This window comes from Sipha flava, unplaced genomic scaffold (assembly GCF_003268045.1).
Source record: "Sipha flava isolate LNK unplaced genomic scaffold, YSA_version1 104_pilon_pilon, whole genome shotgun sequence".
In the NCBI taxonomy this organism is placed as follows: Eukaryota; Metazoa; Arthropoda; class Insecta; order Hemiptera; family Aphididae; genus Sipha; species Sipha flava.
The window spans coordinates 2,628,196-2,653,095 of record NW_020271718.1 but is presented as its reverse complement, the minus strand read 5'-3'; the positions used below and the strand labels follow the sequence as shown (position 1 = coordinate 2,653,095).

At 31.5% G+C, this 24,900-nt stretch overlaps 2 long non-coding RNA genes across 2 annotated transcripts; one reads left to right on the top strand and one right to left on the bottom strand.

Annotated features, from left to right (window-relative positions):
• The first annotated feature begins 15,252 nt into the window (after positions 1–15,252).
• Positions 15,253–24,894, top strand: LOC112683664. Its single transcript, XR_003148607.1, has 3 exons — positions 15,253–15,490; positions 15,865–16,011; positions 24,759–24,894. It is a non-coding gene; the product is annotated as an uncharacterized LOC112683664 (long non-coding RNA).
• LOC112683669 lies at positions 22,277–23,250 on the bottom strand. Its single transcript, XR_003148608.1, has 2 exons — positions 22,502–23,250; positions 22,277–22,407 (listed from the first exon to the last, which is right to left on the bottom strand). It is a non-coding gene; the product is annotated as an uncharacterized LOC112683669 (long non-coding RNA).
• Positions 24,895–24,900: the final 6 nt, after the last annotated feature.

Here is a 24,900-nt window from a genome sequence, read left to right as displayed (position 1 = left end):
AAGCATAGTCAATAAGGTTACAAATTCAACCCTTTTTTCAAAATTACAATCGAAGTTCAGAAAGTACATTTAATTTACAACCGCTTTTAGTAGTTTTTATGGGTTAATGAGTACAAGAATATATTTAATTTTTTGCAATTTATCGATATGTGCGTGTGTGTACGAAAGTTGCTTTCGCCTGCACCTCATCACATGAACCTTGCTCTCTATCATGGCTGTATCGTTTCGTTATTTACAAATAAAATAATTTTAAAATAATATTGTTTATCCGTATACCAAATATAATATAGTTAACATATATAAACAAGCCCGGATTATGATAATTTTTGTGCCCGGGGCCAAACAATTTTAGGGGCCCAAAAACATAATCAAAATATTGATGATCCACATATAAATATATTTCAGAGACAAAAAAAAAATTATATTCTAATTTATAAATTTATTTCTTGCTTTTTTTTAATATAAAAAAAAAAATGTTATTTATATAAATAATTTTTTATTTCTTTTTGGGAAGCAAACCCTTTAATTATATCATCGGTATTAATTACATCTAAAACATAACTCTCTGAACAAAAATTCATAAACTATATACTATTTTATATTTGTTTTTTTTACGAGCTAAAAATAGTTAAAAAATGAAAAAAAACCTACTATTCACCAGGGGCCTACTATTTTTTGATATTCGTTGCGGGCCCGGGCTCATAGCACCCTCTGTCTCCCTTAATCCGGACTTGCATTTCGGGACACTCACAGAACCGACAAAATCATCAATCACGAATTTAGGTGTGCACAGGAATTTTTCACAGGGTGTACAGAATTATTTTAATAGGGGTTACTTGACCTGATACAATTCAGTAAGAACAATATTGTCTCAATTTTATAATAATTAGTTTATAGTAAAATTTAATTTTAAAATAAAATAATTATTATTTACATATTAGTCATATTACATATTATACAAATAAATTTACTTAATATACAATAGTCAATAGCATTTACATTTATATTTTATAATGGTAATCTCTTTTGTATTGGTGTTAGTGTTTTAAACTAATCAATAATTTCCTCCATATCTAAAGATTTTGCAATTTCCTGTTCAATAACAATTATAAGTAAGGCATCTAAGCCGTTGTATAACTTAATTTATTTTTAACTATTGCCATTTTTGAAAAAGCTCTTTCGCAACAGCAACTAGTGACTGGTATGGTAGTAAATTCTTGTAGAACTTTAAATATATTTTCAAAAGTTTATTCCATCCTTAGTTATCCAACTCAACCACTGAGTTATTGTACTATTATTACTTCCTCTTGGTATGTCATCTATTTGTGTAAACAGTCTGACTTCAGTTTCGAGTTGATCAAAAGATAAACCAAACGTATCAGAAATAGTTTGTATGTTTTTTTTTCTATTTCTATATTTCTAGTTTTAATAAGTTACCAACACTATCAATTAAATTTAATGTATCTTGACTGAAACGAACTTTGATGCCATTTAACATTTTATCATTAATAATGTTATGTACAGTTATCTTCATTTCTTCTTTTGTATTTTCAAAAAAATTTTGCGAATGATATTCATAATCTATTGTAGTTGATACTTTATGCCTTTATACTTCAGGTATGGATACATCAATTTTAGTACAAGCCATTTTAGTTTCATCAAAAATTTTATTAAATGTTTCGTCTGATCTCATCGTTTAAAGAGAGTTTTGCAAAGCATTGATTAGTGTAACTGCTGTATGTAAATCCTAGTTAAGTGATTGTAATGTAGCACTAACTTTGTTCACTAAATTTATATTAGGGCTTAATATACACATAGTAAAAACAAATTTAAAAGTTTTCAAAGAATAAATGATACCTTTTTTTTGGCTCTTACATCTGGAAGATTTGTTGAGTCTGATATTTCCTCCAATGCTTTTAATATTGCTACATAATTATGTTTAATTGCCTCAATTTCTTCAGAACGGCATGCCCACCTTGTAGTTGACAGTGTGTTCAATGTTTTTAACTCATATTATTCATTGAAGTTGAAATTTTCTCTAATATAGTATAACGTACACAACTACCTTTAATTAAATTATAAATTAATTGAACGGTACCAAAAAAATCAAATGTCACACGGTTTTCTTTTCCAATGGAATCTACTAACACAATGTTTAAGCAATGCCCATAACAATGAACATAGAAAAGCTTTGAATTCATCTCTTTACATTTAGCTTGGACGACTGCTACATGACCAGACATTGTAGAAGCACCGTCGAAGCAAACCGATAACACATTATGCCATTCAATACCTATATTGTTTAATACATCACATAACTCCAAAAAAATAGTTTGAGCATCTCCATGTAATAATCTTCTTAAACAAAAAAATCTTTCAATTGGTCTTTTTTCTCGGATGAATAATATCGGATAACAAAAGACATTTGCTCATTGTGATCAACGTCATTAGTGAAAGTAATCCGCATTGATTGAAACTTTTTTTCCACAAATTTCAGTAAACATTTTTCTTCGAATAATATTACAAACTGATAAAATTAGGTCATTTTGGATATGGTTACTCGTATATAACGCATTCCGAGGTCCATTATCTAAATGATATTTTAATACTGGATCATATTTTTTAAGCAAATTGACTAATTCAAAAAACAACCCTTGATATAATTCTGATTTTTTTTCAATATGTTCACGAAATGGACGGCCACTTATTCCTAAGCATAAAGTAACATCAATAAGACAATACATTATTTGTTTGTTATTCAATTTTTGTTTCTTTTTTTAAGCAAGTTGAATTTCATTACCTTTGTCTATCAGAAAATCTATAGATTTACATTTTAAAAAATTACTCATTGAAGTAGTACTGTTTATATAGGACTTGGAAAGATGATGTGTTCTAAGCTTATTAGTTCCTAAACGCCAATTATTAAAACCCAAATGTGAGAAGGTCTTATCTAATTGTCCATTGATTTTTCCATTAGAGTTAAAAAAAAACTCTACAGCTGAAACAATAAGCACGATCTAGTTTAACACTCTATTCCAACCAGCTGAATCTCTTAAACCATTCTTTATGAATGCCTTAGAGTGTTTGAAATTTTGGTTCTTGGATAGTCTTCAAGAATTGGATGAAAGGACCTTTTTTTATACGATCAGATAATTCAATTTTATTAGAAGGCAAAAGAATTGCTGGATCTAGAGGGTGAAAGAGAGTACAATGGTAAGAGCATAGTACAATCTGAAAGTAATAGTATAGGTATATATGTTAATTATATAGCAGTGTTTATAGCAACATACATTTTACAGAATTTATAATTATAAATTATTATTATAAATTTGCTTGTAATTGATAAGAGCTACCAATATAATCAAATAAATAATCAAATGGTAAAATACCTAAAATTTATTGTTATTGTATTTTTATGAATATAAAATAAAAACAAATACTTAGTTTTAAATTATAATGTAACTAAAAAATTGAATATTGGTATAACAAAAAATAATGACTGGCTACATAACACAATATTTAGGGTATACAGCGGTGGTGATTAGTGATTAGTGATTACTAATTAGTTAGATACATTAGAACATGAACCAGGTCCCTGTTAAAGAACACCAAAATAATATAATTATATTTAACATTTACTTCATAGAGTTTATTGGATCGAAAGTACATACCTATCTTTGAATTGTTTAAGTCTGATTTTTTCTCCATAGTATTATCTAAGTATTATCTAAAAGAAATATTGTATTTTATTGACTGAATCAGTAAAATTGTTTTCTTAAATATCTTACTTAAATCATTGTCTTTAGGTGATCACACATCAACAACGAGTCATCCAGGTAGTCTGTATTTTTAACAATAGACATTGGATCATCTGGATCATTTGTAGGAACATTAATACCAGAAAATGTATTATCTAAGAAATAACTATAATATTTCCAAGATCAAAATAATAGTACTTATTAATTGTGATTGTTTTGTGAAAAATACCTAGAATATTTAATTATAAAACTAATATACGCTATTCTAATCTATAATATATAATGACAATATTTATGATCACCCGTATTAAAGAGAACGTTATTACGTGTATATAATATCACATTTTCATACTTGAATACTTGGTTAATTGGTTAATATTAAACGCAACTGATCTATTGATATTGATCGTAACAAAACGCAAAAAATTATTAAAAATAACATTAAAAAAATAAGCCTGGGGCTGGGTTGAACCCCTAAAACCACCCTCGTGGATACGGCACTGGTTCGAAGTACTATATTTTAATCATTATTAAACGAGGACAATGGATTAATTTTAAGATACAGCAATACTCAATTATGGCACCAAAATGAAAATGGTAAATTAAGGTTTACTACAGCTAATAGATTAATATTGGCAGGTAGCTTATTTTATTTTATATAATACTATACTACCATCTATACTGGTTCCTATTCAAAGGTTATTAAATGATGTCCAAGATTCCGTGGATGGAACAACATTGAAATGTTTATAGTATAAGTGTTATGGCCCAATTATGGGCTAAATAGCTAGTAAAATATATTAATAATCGAATTTTGTGCAAGATGATTTTGCCACAAATTTAGGAAAAGATGATTTTTTTTTAATTGGAAATGACTAAATCTGTGTTGATGGGACCCATGGTTTAAACTTTTAACAATTAGTTACGCTTTTATAACAAAAATATAAAATATTAAACCTAATTATAACATTTGTATTATATTTTCGCTTGAAGTATTCGCAATGAATCGTGTATTTTTAAATTTCAAATTACGATATTGAGTTTTTTTTTCGAATTGTGTATTATTAAATTTATTTAACTATTTTAATTTTAATTGAGCAATATATAAAACTATTATAATAAAAATGATTTTATCGTTTTATCAATGTTATCACCTCGTGCGCACGCCAATGTTGACAAATGATAGTAATAATACACACAAGAAGTGGCGCACACAGGATTTTTTTTCGGGGGGGGGGTGTCAAGGTAAAAATATAAAACATTTTACAATTAACAAAATTATGCAGATCTTTAATATATTTTGACTTAAATAATAGCATTGATAATAGAATAGACTATTCTATAATCAATGATACTAGGTATTCAATCTAGCTGTTCACATATCAAACTTGTAAAATTTGTAAATTTTAACCTAGACATCGGAGAAAATTGGGGGAGGTTACAACCCCTTAACCCCCCTTCCCGCGTACGCCACTGCACACAAGATTGTAAACATTATGGCTTGAGCTTAGAATCTTCGTTAGAATCACACTAAGCATTTTGTCAGTATCCTAGTGCTAATCAAGTAATCAAACCGTATCACCCAAAATGAAATAGATTAAATGAAACCGGTTAAACAAAAAACTCATATTTTCATTATTATCGCGTCTAAATTACACTAATTCTCCGAATTCTTCCGGCTGATGCTGTCGTGTCGCTCAATAACATGAGAAAAAATAGTAAAAAAGCTATAATTAGTGTAATCAAACATTCAGTCATTATTTTAGAATAACATTTTATTTCATGGTGACTGTAATGTAATATAATAACATTAGAAGATTTTTACCATGAAAAAAATTTAAAAAGTCAATTTAGGGGTGGTTTGAACCCCTAAAACTATCCCTAGGCTCGCCCTCGGCCATATTGTCTACAAAAATTCACATATTTTAAGTTGTTGTACGAATATTAAGTAGCGACTAGTGATCAATTTTTGACCAGAACTACCTATCTTTCTGTAATGATTTGATGAGAATTAAGAACTAAGAAAATATATTCAAATTCAGCACTGAAGCACCCAAGAACAGTGAAACCATGTACTTACATTTTGTATACCTACTGCATAGTATATACACTTAATTTTAATGGTTGAACATTTAAAACATACTACTTAAATAATTGATTCAATAATTAGTTTATAAAAGTGGCCAAATATAATATATATACATATCTTAAGTAGACTTAATAGACTGAAATAAAATGTGTTTTCAGAATTCTTATCACTTCTTAATATTAAAAGACCATAGTAGTTTTTGTTGTATTGAATATAATAGTGTTCGGAACAGTAGCAGTTTGCATTGACTTGTGTGCGCAAGTAAGACAGTTATGACTGTACCTGCAGTTAGAATGTTGTATTTATAATACACTTTTACTAATGATCGTTTACTACACGTACACGCACTTACGCTCACCTAAATAGGAATCTACTGATCTACCATTCATATAACATTTAATACGTTTTTACTCTAATTGTATTGAATATACTTTTTTAATTGCCTTTATAAAATTATTACAGGTTTCTTAGTTTAAATTATTTCGCGTAGATTTTTCCTTAGATTAAATAAGTAATATTACTGAAAGATTTTTTTTTCAAATATTTATGTACAGCAAAATATTTTGAGGCCTATTTAAAATTTAAAATATAATATATATATATATATATTGATAATGTATAATGTATATATTTTATATTTCTTCAATATTATGATTTCAACAATTTTGAAATTTTAATTAATAACATTGTACAAAAACCTTAATTGATAGTAATAATTTATTCACTAGATTCATGAGAACTAAGATAAAATGTTCACAATTATGCCATAATTTATTAGTATTATCTCATAAATACGAGTATATTGGTTATAAAGATATTATTTCTTTTATGTGTTTATGTTTTCATAAAATTCATTTTTAATCATGTTAGACATTCTGTTCGGTAGTTATAAAATTGTAACTAGTTGTGACTAGTGGGCCTTTAAATTTTACCATCGGTATTTTCTCGAGAAATAAAAATGGTTGAAGTATCATTGGAAAGTTATATTCGTTGTACTCACGTGCATTATATAGTGTATTATTTTATACATAAGAGAGGCACTTTTATTTATAATTCAGAGGGTCTAGTACATGAAAAATGTTATGTATGATCTACAAAATTGGATGATTACCTACTCAATTTATCAAAAAACAAATATTAATTAACAATCAATAAGCTTCAAACTTTTGAATATTTTCTTTGTACCGTGAAAAATATCATATAACATTTCCAATTGTTCCCAAGCGTACGGAACGCTATTATTTTTAGTTGAAAGAAATAAACCACAAACATAAAAAATATATTACAATAGTATTATTAAAACCACACATTAATCATTTCTTAGCGATCTCTGTAGGAGTTTTTAGTTGTGGCTTGTAGTTAATGAAATTATTATTCACATCGTACGTTATTAACTATACTTATTGATAAAATTACTCGTTATACTGTATTTTAATATAATTTTATAAATCTACTTTAAAATAATATGTTTATTCTTTATTCACACGTGTTTATTAAATCGCATGATTCACACGTAACCTCGATTCTGATAAGAAAAAATGTACACTTGGCGAAAATCTTTTATTTTTAAGCGCAGTTGAATAATCTAGATATAATGTGTATGGCGACTTCAAAATCGATTTTCACTCAAATTGATGGGTGGGATGAGATGAATACCATTAGTAGTGTTATTTTTCGGTTGAAACAATTTAAAAAATTATGTGAATATGAATAATTATGTGAATTATTATTTAAAATATTGTATAACTTATTAACCATAAAAAATAACTATTTTTAATCACTAAAATATTTTTTAGATAAGTATACTAGGTGTAAATATGCTTTATGTAAACAATAAATAAGCTGTAACGAGGGTTTATATAAGATTAAGAGATGGATAGACATGTGAAATATGATTGCCACGTCATTCCACCAAACTATGTATTGTATATTAGATAGTATAAAATATACAGTATGTAAATTAATCGGAAATTCAGTAGTAATTACTCCTAATATAATGCAGGTATTGAAGTTCCGTTTTTTTTTTTAACATAATATGTGACTTATAGCCCATCTTTTACCACGGTTAAAAAAAATCCAAAATTTAAAACCGCCAAAAATTTCGAAAATAGCCACTTTGTAGAAGTACTTATAAGTCAGTGGCGTATTTGAGGGGGGGGGCGATGGGGGCAATCCCCCCCTGAGAATTTTTAGACCAAGACAATTTTTATGTAGGTAATAGGTATTTTATTAAGAAACAAAAATTATGATTTATTTTATAGTATTACTACATTGGAAAACGTTTCAAATTTTACACTAATTTAAATAACGCAAAACGCTAAATTTTTCATAACGTTTTAACTGTCAATAATGTTAAATGAAAATTTTTTTAAAGGCTTAAATTTGTATAACGTTTAAACGCTTAAATTGAATAACGTTTAAATTATTTATAGTATTAAACGCTCAATTACTTATAATGTTTTTTATGTCCCATAACGATAAATAATATATATCATTTTGATTGAAGACCATACTTAGTGAAAAATTAGATAAAACATAAGCGAAACTTTCAAAACAAAGATAGGTGTTAAAAAAGAACTATACAAAAGACCATTTTAAGTGGATCCGGCATTAGATTAAAAAAAAAAAAAACTACAAATATTAATGATTCACCTGATATAAATACTACCAACAATTTTACTTGTAAATGTTAAGCCTGAATTAAAGAAAAAATTTAAGTCCCCCCCCCCCCTAGAAGTAAGTCTAAATACGCCCCTTTGCAAGACTCTTGCTATTTTTAAAAAATATAAAAAAAAAACTAAATATCTACCTGTTAGGTAGCTGTGTAGGTTTTATTGTTATGACTTCTAAGATGAAACTTAAGTTCAATATATTATATACTATATAATATATAGTGTATTAATAATATATAACAATCAATTTAATTTTTATTATAGGTACTCGTTAAAACTTTGCATTTTAAAATATTATGTTTATAATATTTTACTTGTAATTATATTTGATGAATCATTTTACTAGCATAATTAACTTTGTAGGTTCATATTACATCTTCCAATTCATTCATGCTCTCGCTTTGGTCCACTACATCTTCAATGTCACTAATTTTAAAAGTATAGTAACAATAACAACAAAGCGTATTATCAACAGACTATAAGTTTACGACAGTAAGGAAATAATATGCTGTATAAGATACTAGTTTAAGTACATTATGTCTACTACGGAAAAATCACACAAGCTATGAACGAAAATAAAAACGTACTTCCAATCTACCCTAATCCGTAATGACTCCCAGCAATTATTAGTATATTCGATTCAAATTAAATGTGTATTATGGACATAAGTCATAAATTATTCTATGAGCAAGACAACTTTCGATGTTTTCATCGATTTTGGAAAAAAATAAATAGTTTTTTAGTAATTGCTAAGTATGAAACAACTATATTATGTTATTTTGTAATATTAATTCCAATTATTTCTAATCATTTTTTCAATAATTCGTCATTTCCTCGAATACTGATCAAATTTAATAACAATAAAAATATTTTCTTATTATTTTCGTTATAAATTATTAATTAATGAAATCTAGATAACTAATGTGTTTTGGGGGAAAAAAAAAATTTGCCTGACTGCAAGAGACTTGCAGTGATAGTATTGTTTTGGTCTTGGTCTTACAGCTTCGGTATTGGTTTGGTCTTCCAAGCCTAATCTTGGTATTGGTCTTGCTAGACCAGTACCGTCTTAGTCTTGCAGCAAGAGTCTTGCGAGACCGCAACACCAAGACCAATTATGATCATCACTAGTCGTCAGTTTATTTTTTTATTTGTTTATAAATACTTTGTTTTATTTATTTAAGGTTCAATTGAAATATGCATTTATCAATGTTGTATGCAAGATGGAAAATTAGTTTCTGAACCTTAAGCCTACTGTTGATCATATTCTGAATTTTGAAATACTTTTAATGGTTTTTCAAAAGTTTACAAATGAAAAAATAACTCATTCAGAATACATAAAATAAAGGTGACCTAAGAAAATAATTCATAATATAAAACAATAATTTTTTCTTTATACTACGCGTGTATAGCTAATATTATATAACATTGTTTGTTTTCAACATTTTTTATTTTAGACAAGTTTTTGACTTAATGTCATAACGTATATTTACAATTTATCCTGGCATACAATTATATACTTAAAATTAGTGAGGTTCAATTACCTGATGTGAAACCTTCATATACTGATAATATGAAAAATTAAAATGCAAAAGTATAGTCTGTATTTCTTGAATTTGGTTGAATTAAGCTTTGAAGGTAGGTATTAACTAGTTAATTTATTTTTAAATAAACTTTTTAACTAAACTAATTTAATTGGCAGGTGAAATAACTTAACTTTTCACAGTTGATTTAAAAATGATCTATCAAGTTAAAAATGTTAACATTTTTCGTTATAAATAATATAATAATTAAATAATCTTGTAAAGTAAAATGGTCGCATACACTGTACATCAGACATCATATTAGATTTTGTAGAGGGGCCCACCTTTGGCTATTTGTTTCTGACCGTGGAAATGTTATGTATAAAGAATTTTAACTATAAAGTTAAATAAAAACGGTAGTGAATGGCCCCTTGATGTACAATGTTATAGTATTTTTCAAACACTTCATATTATGATAAAAAATGCAGTAAAATTGTTTATCATAATTTAGGAAATTAGATCTTTCTAAATAACGCAGTCGCTTTTTATATGATCTATATACTAATTAAAAAATTAAATTAATTTTTTTTAAATTGAGATAAGTTAATATTTTTTTCCTTATAACTTAACTTTTAACTTATCGAGTTAAATTTATGAATTGTTAACTATTAACTTTTAACTTATCGATCTTGTGTTCCTTAATTTAACTCAAGTTACTTATTTTCATTAACTTGCCCACTTTTGCACATATATAATATTATTTGTGCCACAAATGAGTTATGGACGTTGAAAGTGTCAAGGTTCAAGAGTAATTATTTTCTCAATTTAGAATAGTAAATTATAACCAACATGGTTTTGATTAGGCGTGTCAATTATTTTTAATTTTTCGCTACTTTTTGACAGGATATTTTTTTATTTAACAAGTGCTTTTAATTTATTAGGACATTAAATGACCTAATAAAATATTATTAATAATAATAATAAAATAATAATTATATGAATTATAATAATAATATTTGTTCACAAATTTTGTGAACAAGAGCTTACGTAAAGACGATGGCATTTTTTTTTATTTTCGATCGATATAGGGTTGCATGACATATGAGAGCGTTCACAAAATTATTTTTATTTATAATAAAAAGTCGAGATCTAATTACCGTAATTAAAAAAAAAGTACATTTTTCAGAAAAATTAGCTACAATGAACCGCGCACTGGTCCGTTCACTAAATTATGTTATAAACTCATGTCGTGATTAGATAGTAGTTTAGCATAATTGTATAATGCGAGAAATTGATATTATATATTATATTATAATATTCAATTTATTTACACATTATAACTGAGACTAAGTGTCAGTGTGGTATCACGTAAGTTAGTCACAGTAATTTGTTCGTGTTAAAATGGTCGCGGAAATTTGGGTACTGTAATTTGATCGCTTAGGACCTAAGCCTTAGGTAATATTAACGCTCGTAATTTGCTCGCGTAACGATGGACAGTAAATAAATTATTGTAATTTTATTTAATTATTTTTAAATTATTATAATTATTATAAATTAAATTATAAATAAATCAATTGAAAATTCTCATAATATATTATTATACTTAAATATACTCGAAGACAAAAATAATTTATTAAAAGATTTATTCATATTATATTTAAAAAATTAAAAATTATTATATTATGATTAAAAAATATATTACAAATTTAAAGCCATTTATTTTACAATCTTGGCAAATTTGTCAATAGTTTTATTTATAGTGTTTTTATTTTTTTGATTCTTAAAATTGAATAGAATATAGCTTATTACCAGGGCTCGGAAGTTCTAGGAAATGCATATTTTTTTTGGTTCATTCTAGAACATCCAAAGTAAGATGCAATTATGTTTCACACTACTCGGGTATCATACAAAAAATTTAATTTTGCTATTTTTTGCATAATTACTGGTTTTATTGCTATTTTACTAATTTAGGGTTTATAGTGCTATATTCGGGTATATTTTCACTTATTACAGAAAATAATCATATTTTGTTGATAATAATTGTATTTACTTGGTTATATTTTTAAAAATATTTGAATTATTGGAAATAAATATACCTTATCTAATTTTATTTTATGTTTTCATCGACAATTTGATGTATTAATAGTTAATGACGTTATTGTTATTCCTTTATTATATCATTGAATTAGATTATCAATCATTTTAATAATCCGGGATAATATCTAAGGTAAATATATTAAATAATTTAATAATATGTACATTTTTTACAAATATATTTTAGTAATTTAACATTTTTGTTAACAGTTTATAATTCAACCAGTCCAGACTGTGTCTATGAGCTCAAAAATTTGTAAAATTACATTTTTTTTCACAATAAATTTATAATTTTTTCAAGTTAAATGCATATTTTTTGATTTTTCGTGTTTTTTAAGGCACATTTTTTAGAGTTTTAAGTGCATATTTAAGAATAACATTTTTAGTGCTACAACTTCCGAGTCCTGCTTATCACCAACTTCTGTGTAGCGTATAGTATATTCGAGTACAACACGTTATGTCAATATAATACTATCATAGATTCTTGACCGAAGTATAAAATATTTTTAAGTAGATAACACACGGACATGATCGACGCCTTGGTGTTTATAGTAACGTAATATGTTTTTAGCAGCAAATCTATGTACTTGTTTAATATTTTACCAAATCATTTTCGACAAATTTTCCAACGTTATTTCGAAAGTTTTAAACGATTTCGAAACGCGTATATGTATATATCGCCAGCTTGTAATAGAATGTCGATTTATTCCAATGCGATCCGGAGCCAAGAAACGCGGTGTACCGTAAATCGGTGAACCCGCGGCACGGATACATGTGCACGGTTCGTACTCGGACATTAAGTACTGGCCGCGCGCCGTTTCGATTTCGCGGACGTGCCAACGATTCCATCCTACCCCTTGTACCGGGACGATTTGATCGACCGGGTTGGTGCAACGTCGCGGACTACGAGATAAACGTACATCCCGTGGTGTTGCGGACACGTTCTTGAGGCACGCGTGTGTGCCGCATACGCGGGCCAGACGAGAAGGGGAAGGAAAGGGATGATCCCCCCGGGCCCGGAAGTTAGGGACTGCAAATTATTAAAAATTGAACACAATTAACGATAAGAACTTAATGAACACTGCAGAAAAAATTAAGATATACCTAAAGATATACCCCCGGGCCCCACGGTCCTGCGCATACGCACAGAGACGGGTTGACCGTTACAAACGGTACGGGGGTGGGTGAGGGGCGGTCGAGTGGTGGTGCACGCATCAACCGCTGTGTCGTCGTATGACGTGAAGTCTGCGTTGTGTTCGTACTGCAGTGACGTAGGATTTTTCCAAATTTCCGCGATTCCGAAGAATTGTATAGGTGCGTTCAGTATTTACATTATATATACAACGATGCACACACACGCGCGCTTCACTACGGTACATGCGTTGGTACTCGTTGTTAGCCGTCGACACGCTCTCGTTCCAGAGAAGGTTGAAGAAAAAATTTATTTAAACATCTCCATACGGGATGTTGATCATATTAATCAATGGCTGGATGGGTGATTGCAGGTGCGCGTTCGGACGGCTTACATTTTTAGTACATTAATTCGATGTATCGTGTAACAAGATATCCGATGTGTTTAGGTGTTTGTAACAAACGGCATAGATTCAAATATTATCTTTTCCTCCATTTTTTTTGTTAACGTGCAATTTGATTAATACTGTTCGATACCTATGGGTAGGTACATCGAAGTAAGCGAAATCACTGCCTGGACGAACATTTAATAATTATTTCTACGGATTATATTTCACGCAATTTATTCGGTGTTCGGATAATGATCATCTTACCGTATTTACGGTTGTGGATTAAGGTTATGAACATTGCCAAATCATATTGATCGTGACACTTAATCCATGGTAGTACGTTTTATCCCGTCTTTCACGTCGTTCCTTTGCCACCGACTATCGATTACATCCGCACTTGTTAAAAAAAAGTACGTGGTAAATATTCAAGTGCACGGGCGGTAATCGGTTTGAAAAATAATTCGTAGTTCGCGACGTTGCATTGCACGTACGTATTGTATCTATTGCGGAGATGTAAGTATAATTATGCCGATCGTGCGGTCCGTGAATCATTTTCATTTTCGAGTGCCATGCAACGATCGTTTTCGCTAACTGATTTCACATCAGTCACGTTCGGCGACTGTAAAACCGCAGCGATTCGTACTCGGGGATTGATATAAATATGTATATAATATAAACATTATGAACCGGCCGAATATAAAAGTTCATATTTATATAGGTATAGATATACGGAGCACGGATGTCAATCAATCGGGTTACACAACAATAGTGTCTATATGCAAAGTACAATATTTTACTACACCATGTATTTATAAGTATATATCTATATACCGCTATATCGTCTTACGCGCGTACAATGTAACGTTACAATACATACACTAGGGGGCACTGAGCTCCACAGGGATTCCGCCGGCGAAATATCGCCCGACAAAATCGCGCCCTCCCCTAAACATCCCCGTGCACAACCCTCCGTTGTCGCCGTCGCGTTGGAAAAATTAATTATGAATAATGGAAGGGACCTGCTGTCCACCGCCTCCGTTGCCACTGCCGGAAAGTGCGCGCGTACGCAGTCATAATATTTTCATTCACGCTGAGTGAGAACCGACCGACGGCGTGCACAAGCGGTGCGCGGGACCGGCGTAGGGGTCACATGTACCCGAAGGGTGTGGTCGCGTCTTTCCTACGCTACCACCCCTTTGTACAGTATATGTGTGTGTGTGTGTGTGTGTGTATATATATATATATATATATGTGTGTGTGTGTGTGTGTGTGTGTGTGTGTGTGTGTTTGTGTATGTACGTATGCGTACGCAGATAATCTTCCCCTACGGTTCTGGCGATGGCAGGAATGGTGGGGCAATGGAATAAAAGGGAAAAGTACCACTCCGGCCCCGCCACCCGTCCGGCTATTGATTCCACCTGCAGTGTGTTGCGGCTCCCTGTTGGTCGGCGGGTGGGGAAGGGATGGCGTGCACGGGATAAGAGAGTGGGGAGGATAGGAGAGTTGTGGTGCGAACGCGCGAGTTGCAGAGGCGACCCTCGCGCGAACGACGACGACGGCAACGGCGACCGGGCACGACATCTCTGCGAACCGACGGCCCTGCATTTCCTTTGCAAGCGTTTTCAGTGTGACTCGGACGGCGACCGTGGACAGGCCGTACCGAGGAGGAACGTTTACGTTCGTTATCCGGTGGCAATCTGCGACTCGGACACAAGTGCCAGCAGCAGGGACGGAACTAAACAGTGAACGTTTCACCAGACATATCACGGGCACCTCAATGCATAGGGTCGTCGAAAAGGAAAGAACTGTTGCGTATTTACCACGAGACCACTGCCACGTAAGAGATTTATGTGTTTGTTCACCGCACGAAACGAGTCGTACGTTAAATCCTCTCAGAAGTCTATTTTTCGGTTCTATATGATCGGCAATCCTTTTAGCCTCTAAATTCCAGGTTCGTTCCTTGTCCGAACGCTCTTACATTACCGCATTTATCGTCTGCAAATGTTCGTTCCCTCTTCACGACTGTAGTTTGTGTTTTACTGTGCACTGTTTCTTGAATCTTTCGCATCATCATATAATTCCATATTCTTCAAGTCAGGCGAGGACTTTTTGCTCGTTATATCGTCTCCGCAACCGTCAGCGAATCGTATATACAAACACGAGTTTCGGACACACACGAATTGTTGCTATAAAATTGTAATTTTATTTCAGGAACTCTTACTTGAACTTATATGCTTGTTCAACGCGCACAGCATATACCTGTACATTAATAGCGAGTGCTGATGCATTATGTGAAGACTGTGAACACGAATCGCAACCATTAGCCAGAGTTATCTGGACTACAAACCGGTGCGGAAGGTAAACACAATTAATAAAAAAAAAAATAAAAATAAATACGATTCCGGCTTACAGTGCGAAAATGACACATTAAAATTTACTACCGTAATAGTATTTGAGTGTGTGTGTGGTGCGAGTGGGGGCTTATGGTGACGGGGATGAAGGTCGGGACGAGAGTGCTCGTGACCGAACTTTTCGATGCACGTTCTTCCGGCCACCTGTTTTCTTTTTCCCGGTATTCCGTGTGCAATTCCAAATTAGCTTAATGAAAAAATCATGTTCACCCCATCTTTGTACATTCCGTCCAGCGGGTCACACCCTTTTCGTCATATTTATCTATTTTCCACACTCATAAAACTTCAATGGGCGTCGGTTGAGCGGACGCGTCCTCAAATTTAATAACGTCATACCACAAATGCTTTTTATACTGACGCCGAGCCGCCGAGAATGTTTTATTTATTTTAAATTACATTTTAAAAGCAACGTAAGTGCATAATCAAAGCACTTGGAAGACCGAAAACTCTTCGCTCTGGAAAATTGTTTCACACACAATTTACACCTTTAGATTTTTCGAAATTAATCGAGCGTGCACGACAAAATATTTAATACTCTTACCGTGGTTTATAGTTTCATATAGTATGTAGGGCGGAAAGCTATTAATAATAAACTTATGAGAGTATACAATGAAGGTATTTTATTTCATAACTGACGGTTTTTTTTTGTTAATCAATAAACTGGTACTTCATTGCCTCTCCTGGTACAATTTTACACGAGAGTAAACCTAAAAATATATAGCGTATTTTCACCACTGACTTCAACTCTTAGGTTCACTGCGGTCTCCTTTTTTTCCCGATTAAGCTTAACGATTTGACTAATATCAAGCAGTTTTAAATTGATTAGCTGGATAAAAAGTGATGTTCAATCTATTCCAGAGATCATATTTAATTATCTGTAAAAGTAAAACTGTTCTTTCTAGAGGATCATTTTTAAACCGATAAGCCGATTGATTGTTGAAAAGCGACAAGAATAATGGGAGTTTGATGAATCATACACGTAATTGGATTATTATACGTTTTTCGATAGTTAGGACCGTGTAATATTCGATTTCCATAAAACGTTCGCATACAATCGAGGCGTAAAACGTTTAGATGTAAAATATCGTATTATTTTTACAATCACGTGTAAATATGTATACTTTTGTTGTACGTGTGTGTAATACGTACAATGTTTTAACGGCGTTACGAGTGGCAGAGTCGTTAAACTCGTCGATTTAATTGGCATCGAGTGCGCATGTGATGGTAAATTATGCTAGCCATTTCGACCCGTTATCGCGTTTTTCCGACGGGTACACGGCGAGTAGTTCTAACGAGCGCGACGTGCTGCAGTCCAACACGATGATACGAGCGCGCGCCTGCGGAGGAATTCTCTTTTATTTTGCTCGCGGCGAACCCGAAGCAGGGACCGCGCGTACACGGTGTACATGCCCTAGTAGGAACCCTTCGAATTTCCCGCGGACAGAGGTTGGCGAACTCGGTGAATCCGAAGTAGCGTTTAACCGTCTGATACGAGTCGTGGGTGGGAGGAGTTGTTGCCGAAGGGTCGGCGGCGGTGCAGGAAGAACGTAACGGTTCGAGGTTAGTACACGGCTCGCGTGCGCGATTTACTCCGTCGCGAAGTAGTTGATGCGGTCGGGGCGAACGGGGGTGAGAGATCTCAGTCATAGCATCTGGTTAGAAGAGCGGCGCGTTACGCTGCTGCTGCCACCGCCACAGGGAAATCCAATTTTCGAAGGGACCGCTCTCGACGCGAGTACCGGCGGCGGCGTTGTCGTGACGACCGACGGAGACGCTTGCGCGCGCGTTATACCCTACGCCGGAGAGCGCGGCACCCTTAACCGCTGTTCATTGTGTGTATACGCTTCAACTCTACTCGTGTACCCAAGTACCCAAGTATAATACAACCGGAATATAATTCTCTTGTATGCGCGCACGCGCACGTATCCTACAATATGTTTAAATACTCCAGGGGCGTATTTAGACTTACTTCTAGGGGGGGGGGATGACTTAAATTATTTCTTTAATTCAGGCTCAACATTTACAAGTAAAATTTTTGATAATATTTAAATCAGATGAATCCTTAATGTTTGTGATTTTTATTTTTATAGCCTAATCCGGATCCACTTTGAATCGACTTTTGTGTAGTTCTTTTTTAACACCTGTCTATGTTTTATTTGATTTTTCACTAAATATGGACCCGAAAAAAAGCCCAATTCAGTATTCACAGCCACGCATAATTTGATTTCGTTATAAAATGATCCACATAATCCAAAAAAATGTGAAATGTGTATCTAACATATAATCGATTCCTTAAATACGGATTCAGTGTGGTCAATCGCCCCTTCGCCTCCCCCCCCCTAAAATACGTCTATGAAATACTCCTTGTATCGTATTTCGTTGGTACCGATAATGTTGCCAAGACTGATACTACTGTTCAAGGGGGAGACTTTGAAACTGAGTTAGGAATCATTGTTCAATCACGAACAAAATTGACATTTTTTTCCCTTCAGTTTCTCTTCGTCATTGTAGGCCTCAAATGTATAAACAGTTATTCAACAGTTTTAATCGTAACGGTGGATTTTGTGCGGGGTACGGGGACGTTGAGTGGGCTGTTGTAGACGGAATGGAGAGCCGGGTTTCATTATCAGTCTCTCATGAATATTTTCCTACACCGACCGCTGCCACTTGTCCTTGCGCTGTATTATGTAATGCAAATGTTAAAACATATACACGTACCCACGTACAATAAATACATCATAATATATGATCTGTAGTAAAGCTTTTAATACATGTGAATTCACTGAATTCACGTGTCAAATCCAAAATAAAAACGTATAACCTATTATTATGTATTATTATATTATAACTTCAAGTACATAACATAAGATTACTAATTTTACCATTATAAAAAATGGATTTATATTTTGGTTAAACACGTATTTCGCGTGACCTGTGAATTTCGTGACACATGTTTGAAGAGCTCAAGTCTGTAGGTACACGTCGTGTATGGTTCAGGCCGATGCCACCGCGCGACGGAGGCGGTCGTCAGTCGTGTAGCAGATCGTTTCACGTTGACATAGATTGCGTCCATGGTTTTTTTTATCTTTTAGCCTTTTTTTGCCCCCGATCGAGTACTTTCGAGTACGTGCCTACACATTTAACGACGGTTTACTTCGTCCCCTGGAGTTTACTATTTGGATATAGGTGTCTATAAACAACCGGTTGGGTGGTGAGAGTGCGCGACAAACCTTATGTATTTTAACACAAATTGTCTGTACTCCGCGACGTACACTTCTAAACGAACCGCTGTATTAACTTCTCAAGTCCGTCATCGATACCTACAAACATTTACTAGCAACCTTTGTCTAACACTCGCTTTGCTGTCGTTTCGGCATTGATCTTGTTATTTCGTATTATTACACATTGTTAATTACTACTTATTTTTTTATGAATTCTCATAAGTGAACCGGTTAAATCGTTGGGTTTTTATTTTCATAATTGTAATTTGTTTCATATTTCTCTTGTAAAACCGATATATTTTCGTAAGGCTATGAATCGTTTGGAAGGACGTTAATCCTTCGTCTATTTGCGACTGTGAACACTGATCGTAGTAGTGTTTTATTTTACCAAACAGAGTTTGGCACTACGATTGGTCTTGTTCCTGTAGTTTCCATTAGTCAGATAGTATTTTAATCTTCGGTATTATTACCGAAGACCACGAAGCTTAGCAGCTGGCAGGGATTTACACGTGTTGTCCGTAAGGAGTCCAATGTTAATCTAATACCAAATAATTATCGTGAATATTGATATCGACTATCAGGTCCGTACTGGCTGCTCTTATAGGGCAGTTACGAAAATATTTAAGGGCGCTTTAATTTTTGTTATTTAATCCTTCAAGTTACCTATGGCCCAATAGATTACAGATTAAAGAATCATAATTTAGGTTTATCGCTTGTCTTCACAAAAATATAAACGTTTTTCAATGACGTATTACTGAAGACCACGGGGTTATTATTTATTAATGAGAAACAATGGATATCTCTTCAAAATCTTAATGTAGCGGTAATTTTTATGAGCACATCATGCATCGTAATTTTTATGGGCACGTCGTGCATCTGCCCGGTTGCTCGGTACGGGCTTGTCGACTATTATTCACATCTGCAGGAATTCAGAACCAGTAGCGTAACTAGGTATTGAGCTCCCCCCTCTCCAAATTCAAAACTTTAGCCTTATTATAAATCTCAATAAAAATAATAATTTAATAAAAATACAAACTCGACGTATTTATGGTACCAGTGTTCGGGGAACGTTCACTTGAAAATTGAATTCGTTTACGTTCACGTTCTTTGAAAAAATGAATGCGTTCATTTGGTCGTTCATTTTAATTTATAATTTTATATTTATTAACCGCTTACATGCAGTCTGTATAATTTGAACCTTTATAAAGTTAATTATTTATTACTTTTGTGTATAAAACCCATAAATATCAATGAATCAATACAAAAAAAACATAATTTAGACTATAGAGCATAAAAAGATACCTATCAAAATTGTTTTATTTCGAAACGGGCTCACTGGAATACCACGATTATATCTTTATAATTTGTAATCAAATTAATAAATATAGGTAATAAAAATTTTAATAGAAAAATGTTATTATATAATTATTAAATGGTAAATAAATGTAAACGTCCTAAAAATCGTTCAAATCCATTAAAAATATAAACGTCGTTCATGTTCAAGTTCTATTCGAAAAAAAAAGTGACGTTCATGTTTCGTTTACAAAATATGAACGTGAACGCGTGAACGTGCGTTCACGAACGTCGTTTTTTCCAAACACTGTGTGGTACCCATATTTTAAAATAATGATCATATGCACTCAATTGATTAAATTCAATGTTTAATTCTTATGGTTCAACAAAATATTCTTTTATTTTAACAAAATACGTTTCGATCTCTGACTCGGAGATCAATTTTTTGATTACACATAATACGCTTAATGTATTCCTTGCCCTTTTTACGGTATTTCAGAAAATTTCATTCTTTGATACTCACCTATGCGGTACACTGGTACATTAGTATGTATTTACAGTTAAGACGAAAAACTCGTTACATTTCGTTTTAGTCGTAAGTTTACTCCAATCAGCCTTAATACAAGTACCTGATATTTATCTATTTATATGCTTTGCGTGCAGGGCTAGCTCATATTATAATGATTTTAAATTAAGTTTATTTTTATTTATAAGGTTACCACTGGGAAATATCTTTCCGTTTTAATTTTAGCCTGTTTCTTCAATGTTCAGAATGCATTTTTTTTTTTTTTTTAATTTATTTTACTTGAACGTGATTGATTTAGTGCGTATCGAGAAAAAAATTGTTTAAGAATATTACTGTTTTGGGAATTTCAATAACCTACTATCGAAATGACTAGATAGTATGTCGGTAAGCTTATCCACACATACAGACAAGTATACGCATTTTAAATGTTATTTTCTCTTAAGTTAATACACACCATTAACAAATTTATCATTTGTAGTCAAGTTATCACGTTTTATAATATTTCCGAAGAATTTTACCAGTCGATTGAGAATATTGTTTATGATGCATTTATTATTAACGTTATTTGTATCAACTATCAACTACTCATACGTCGTATTGAATTCCAAAAAAATCAATTCAATAAAACTATTCCAAATAAAAATGTTCATACCTATTCATATTGTGTCTTCGGCAGTGACTCTTAAAATTAGCAAATTATTGTATTCGATGAGTACATAATCGTATTACTGTACGAACAATTTGTTCGATGTACGGTACATGAATTATCGTCTTTAGGGCAACGCGAAGTATAAAAATAATTTTAACTCAGTCTTGTGATTTCACTGAAATTGATTTCGGTATTGTTGTTGTCTGTTTAATTAATAGTCAATGTTGTTGTCTTCCCGTTAACGTTAAATTTGTAATATATATATTGTTGTACCACTGTGAATAATTTCAACGGGCTAGACGGTTTTTTTTCCTCGCAGTATTGGTGTGGTTAGAGTAGCATTTGTATGATTATCATTGCTGTTATTCCATTAAAAATATGATTAATATAATATTAATTACAAATAATATTTTGCTTTGAGACATAGAACAACTAACGAGTATATTTGACATATATTAACGTTTCGAGTGAAACGTGTAAGTGACGATGTCTAAATACATTAAATACATACTACTCTGTATCATTTAAGTTAAAAATTATCGATTTATTTCAAAAATTATGTAACACACGCACATACCATCGGAGTAAAAATAGTGGAAATATATACGTTGAAATGACTTCGATTTTCTTAATTTTCTCGAGTTCACCTAGCCCCTGAAAAATTCGTAAAACAAAGTACACCACAAACGATAACACTGTACAGTTAACAACAACATCAAGTCAATATTACTAAAGTTATCGAACAAACCTCGTCAACTGAACCGTGTTCTTCTCAATATATGCCATTCTAAGTACAACAAAGTAAAAATCGTTTTGAAATCTTATTAAATTAGTTGATTAAAATGAACTTTGTCACACAATTACTCCATTTCGGAGTATCTGGTATCTAAATATTATTAATAATTGCAAGATGCAAATTTGGTGTGAGCACTTTCACGAACTTACCATGTATTCGTATTAGAACTGAAAAAAAATGATTAGAACACAAAAGTTTTGTTAAAAGGTTTTTCGTCCGAAGTATTAGTGTTATAATGTTAGATTAATGTTTTAAATAAAAGGTATTACATACACATTGTAAAAAAAAACACGGTTGGTTAATATATATTTTTTTATGGGGTAAAAAATGTATTTTGAAGTAACTTTTTCGAACTAACAGAAAAAATGGTAATAATAATAATGATAATAATAAATACAAACGCTAATCACATCATCTACGCCTAAGCTAACCAAATACGTTGACTCTAGGCGACTAACCAAACATGACTAGACCTAGCCTATACGATAATTGTACAAAATTTACACAAGTTATATTATTTAAATACACGTCTAATTATATCTTGTTATATAAAAATAACATATCGATTTACATTGTTAGACAGTCATGGTTAGGTGCTACTCGTATACTCTCTAATGATGTTTCGCTTTTAAATTTATTATTACAAAGGAAGACTTACAAACGATGAATATTAAATTTAAGTAATATGTCACGACATCTGATATATTAATTAAATCCGTAAATAATTATTAAAATATATAATATACTGATTAAAAATAAGACTAGATCCAAAAAACGACTAGTACAAGGTTCAAATATCACAAATTTTACATATTTTAAAGATCTTAATAATAATAATAATAATAATAATAATAATAATAATAATGATAATAATAAACGTACAAAAAAAAAAATATATATATATGTATATATACACGTGTATTATTTATGTATATACATATATTATTATACGTTTATAAATATATATATATATATACACACACACACACATATATATATATATGCCTAATTAATTAAAATCACTATATAAAATACATGATGAACAAGAAAAAATGTCTAAAATATTACTTCCGTCCATTACATTATAAGGTACGTAAATGTATTCAATAAATTAATATGTTTAAACTAAAAAGGTTGTATACGCTATTATGCCACTAGCTTGGCGTTAATTACTATATATTGTATTCATATATATATACATATGTATGTATATTTATAAAAATTGGTACACCTAATAAATTATTAATTACATCGCTAAACTATTTGAGCAATAATATAAAAATGACAATAAACACATAATACAATATAATTTTTATTTTGTATCTTATTCCATATTGAATAAGGTAAGGGTGAAATTTGAAGGACGATTTCGCCCCCCCCCCCTCGCAAAATATTACAATACTTGTAGAATCGAATGAAATTCATAATAACAATTAAAGCGCACAGAAAAGTGTAAGAAAAAAATAAAAAGAAAAAATAGTTTACTGGCACATTACTATTAAATATACTATATGAGACCCGTGTTAGACTATGATAATAATTAATAATAATAATTTTGGTGTTAATATAAATATGCCTACTTAAAAACTACTTCCAACATCGTTGGACACATGCAATCGGCATCAACTACTGTTTTTTTTTTTTTTTTTTTAACTACGGTTATTAGGCCGGTTTTTCTTTTTTTTTTTTAATGTATAATATTATAATATGTCGTCAACTTTTGATTAACAGTGCTCATTACTTGTCATACTCAATACACGATATAATATAGTATTTATATATATATATATGTACACGATGCGCCACATCGTCGAGAGACCTGTTGAACAATTCGCATTAATTTTGAAGACATCAATGTGTAATATATTATGTATTAATGGATATATCAATGTAAACAGTAATATGATACTCGATATCAGGTACAAAGCAGTGTTCTTATAAACCGTCCACGTTTGTCTGTTAAAAAAAAAAAAAAAATTATAACTCATACTTACCTACAGGCTACGGTGATCGTGTCGATAGACTAAACGAAATCGTACCGTGAGTTAGGTACCTAATTAAAAACACCGTTATAATTTATATTTGATCATTATTTTTCGCTGTTACTCTGCAAATTCGTGGTAGTAGGTTATTGTTATTATAATATATATTATTATGTTCTATACAAGCGTTGACTAATACATGTTGTGTTACATTTTCTGTTCTACAGGTTAGATGTTATAAACGGCGTTCGAAACGAAGACTAACGACCAATACACCACCAGGCGACCAGGCGACTCGCGGCTGCGGACACCGAACACGCGTAATAATAATAATAATAATAATAATAATAATAATAATAATAATAATAA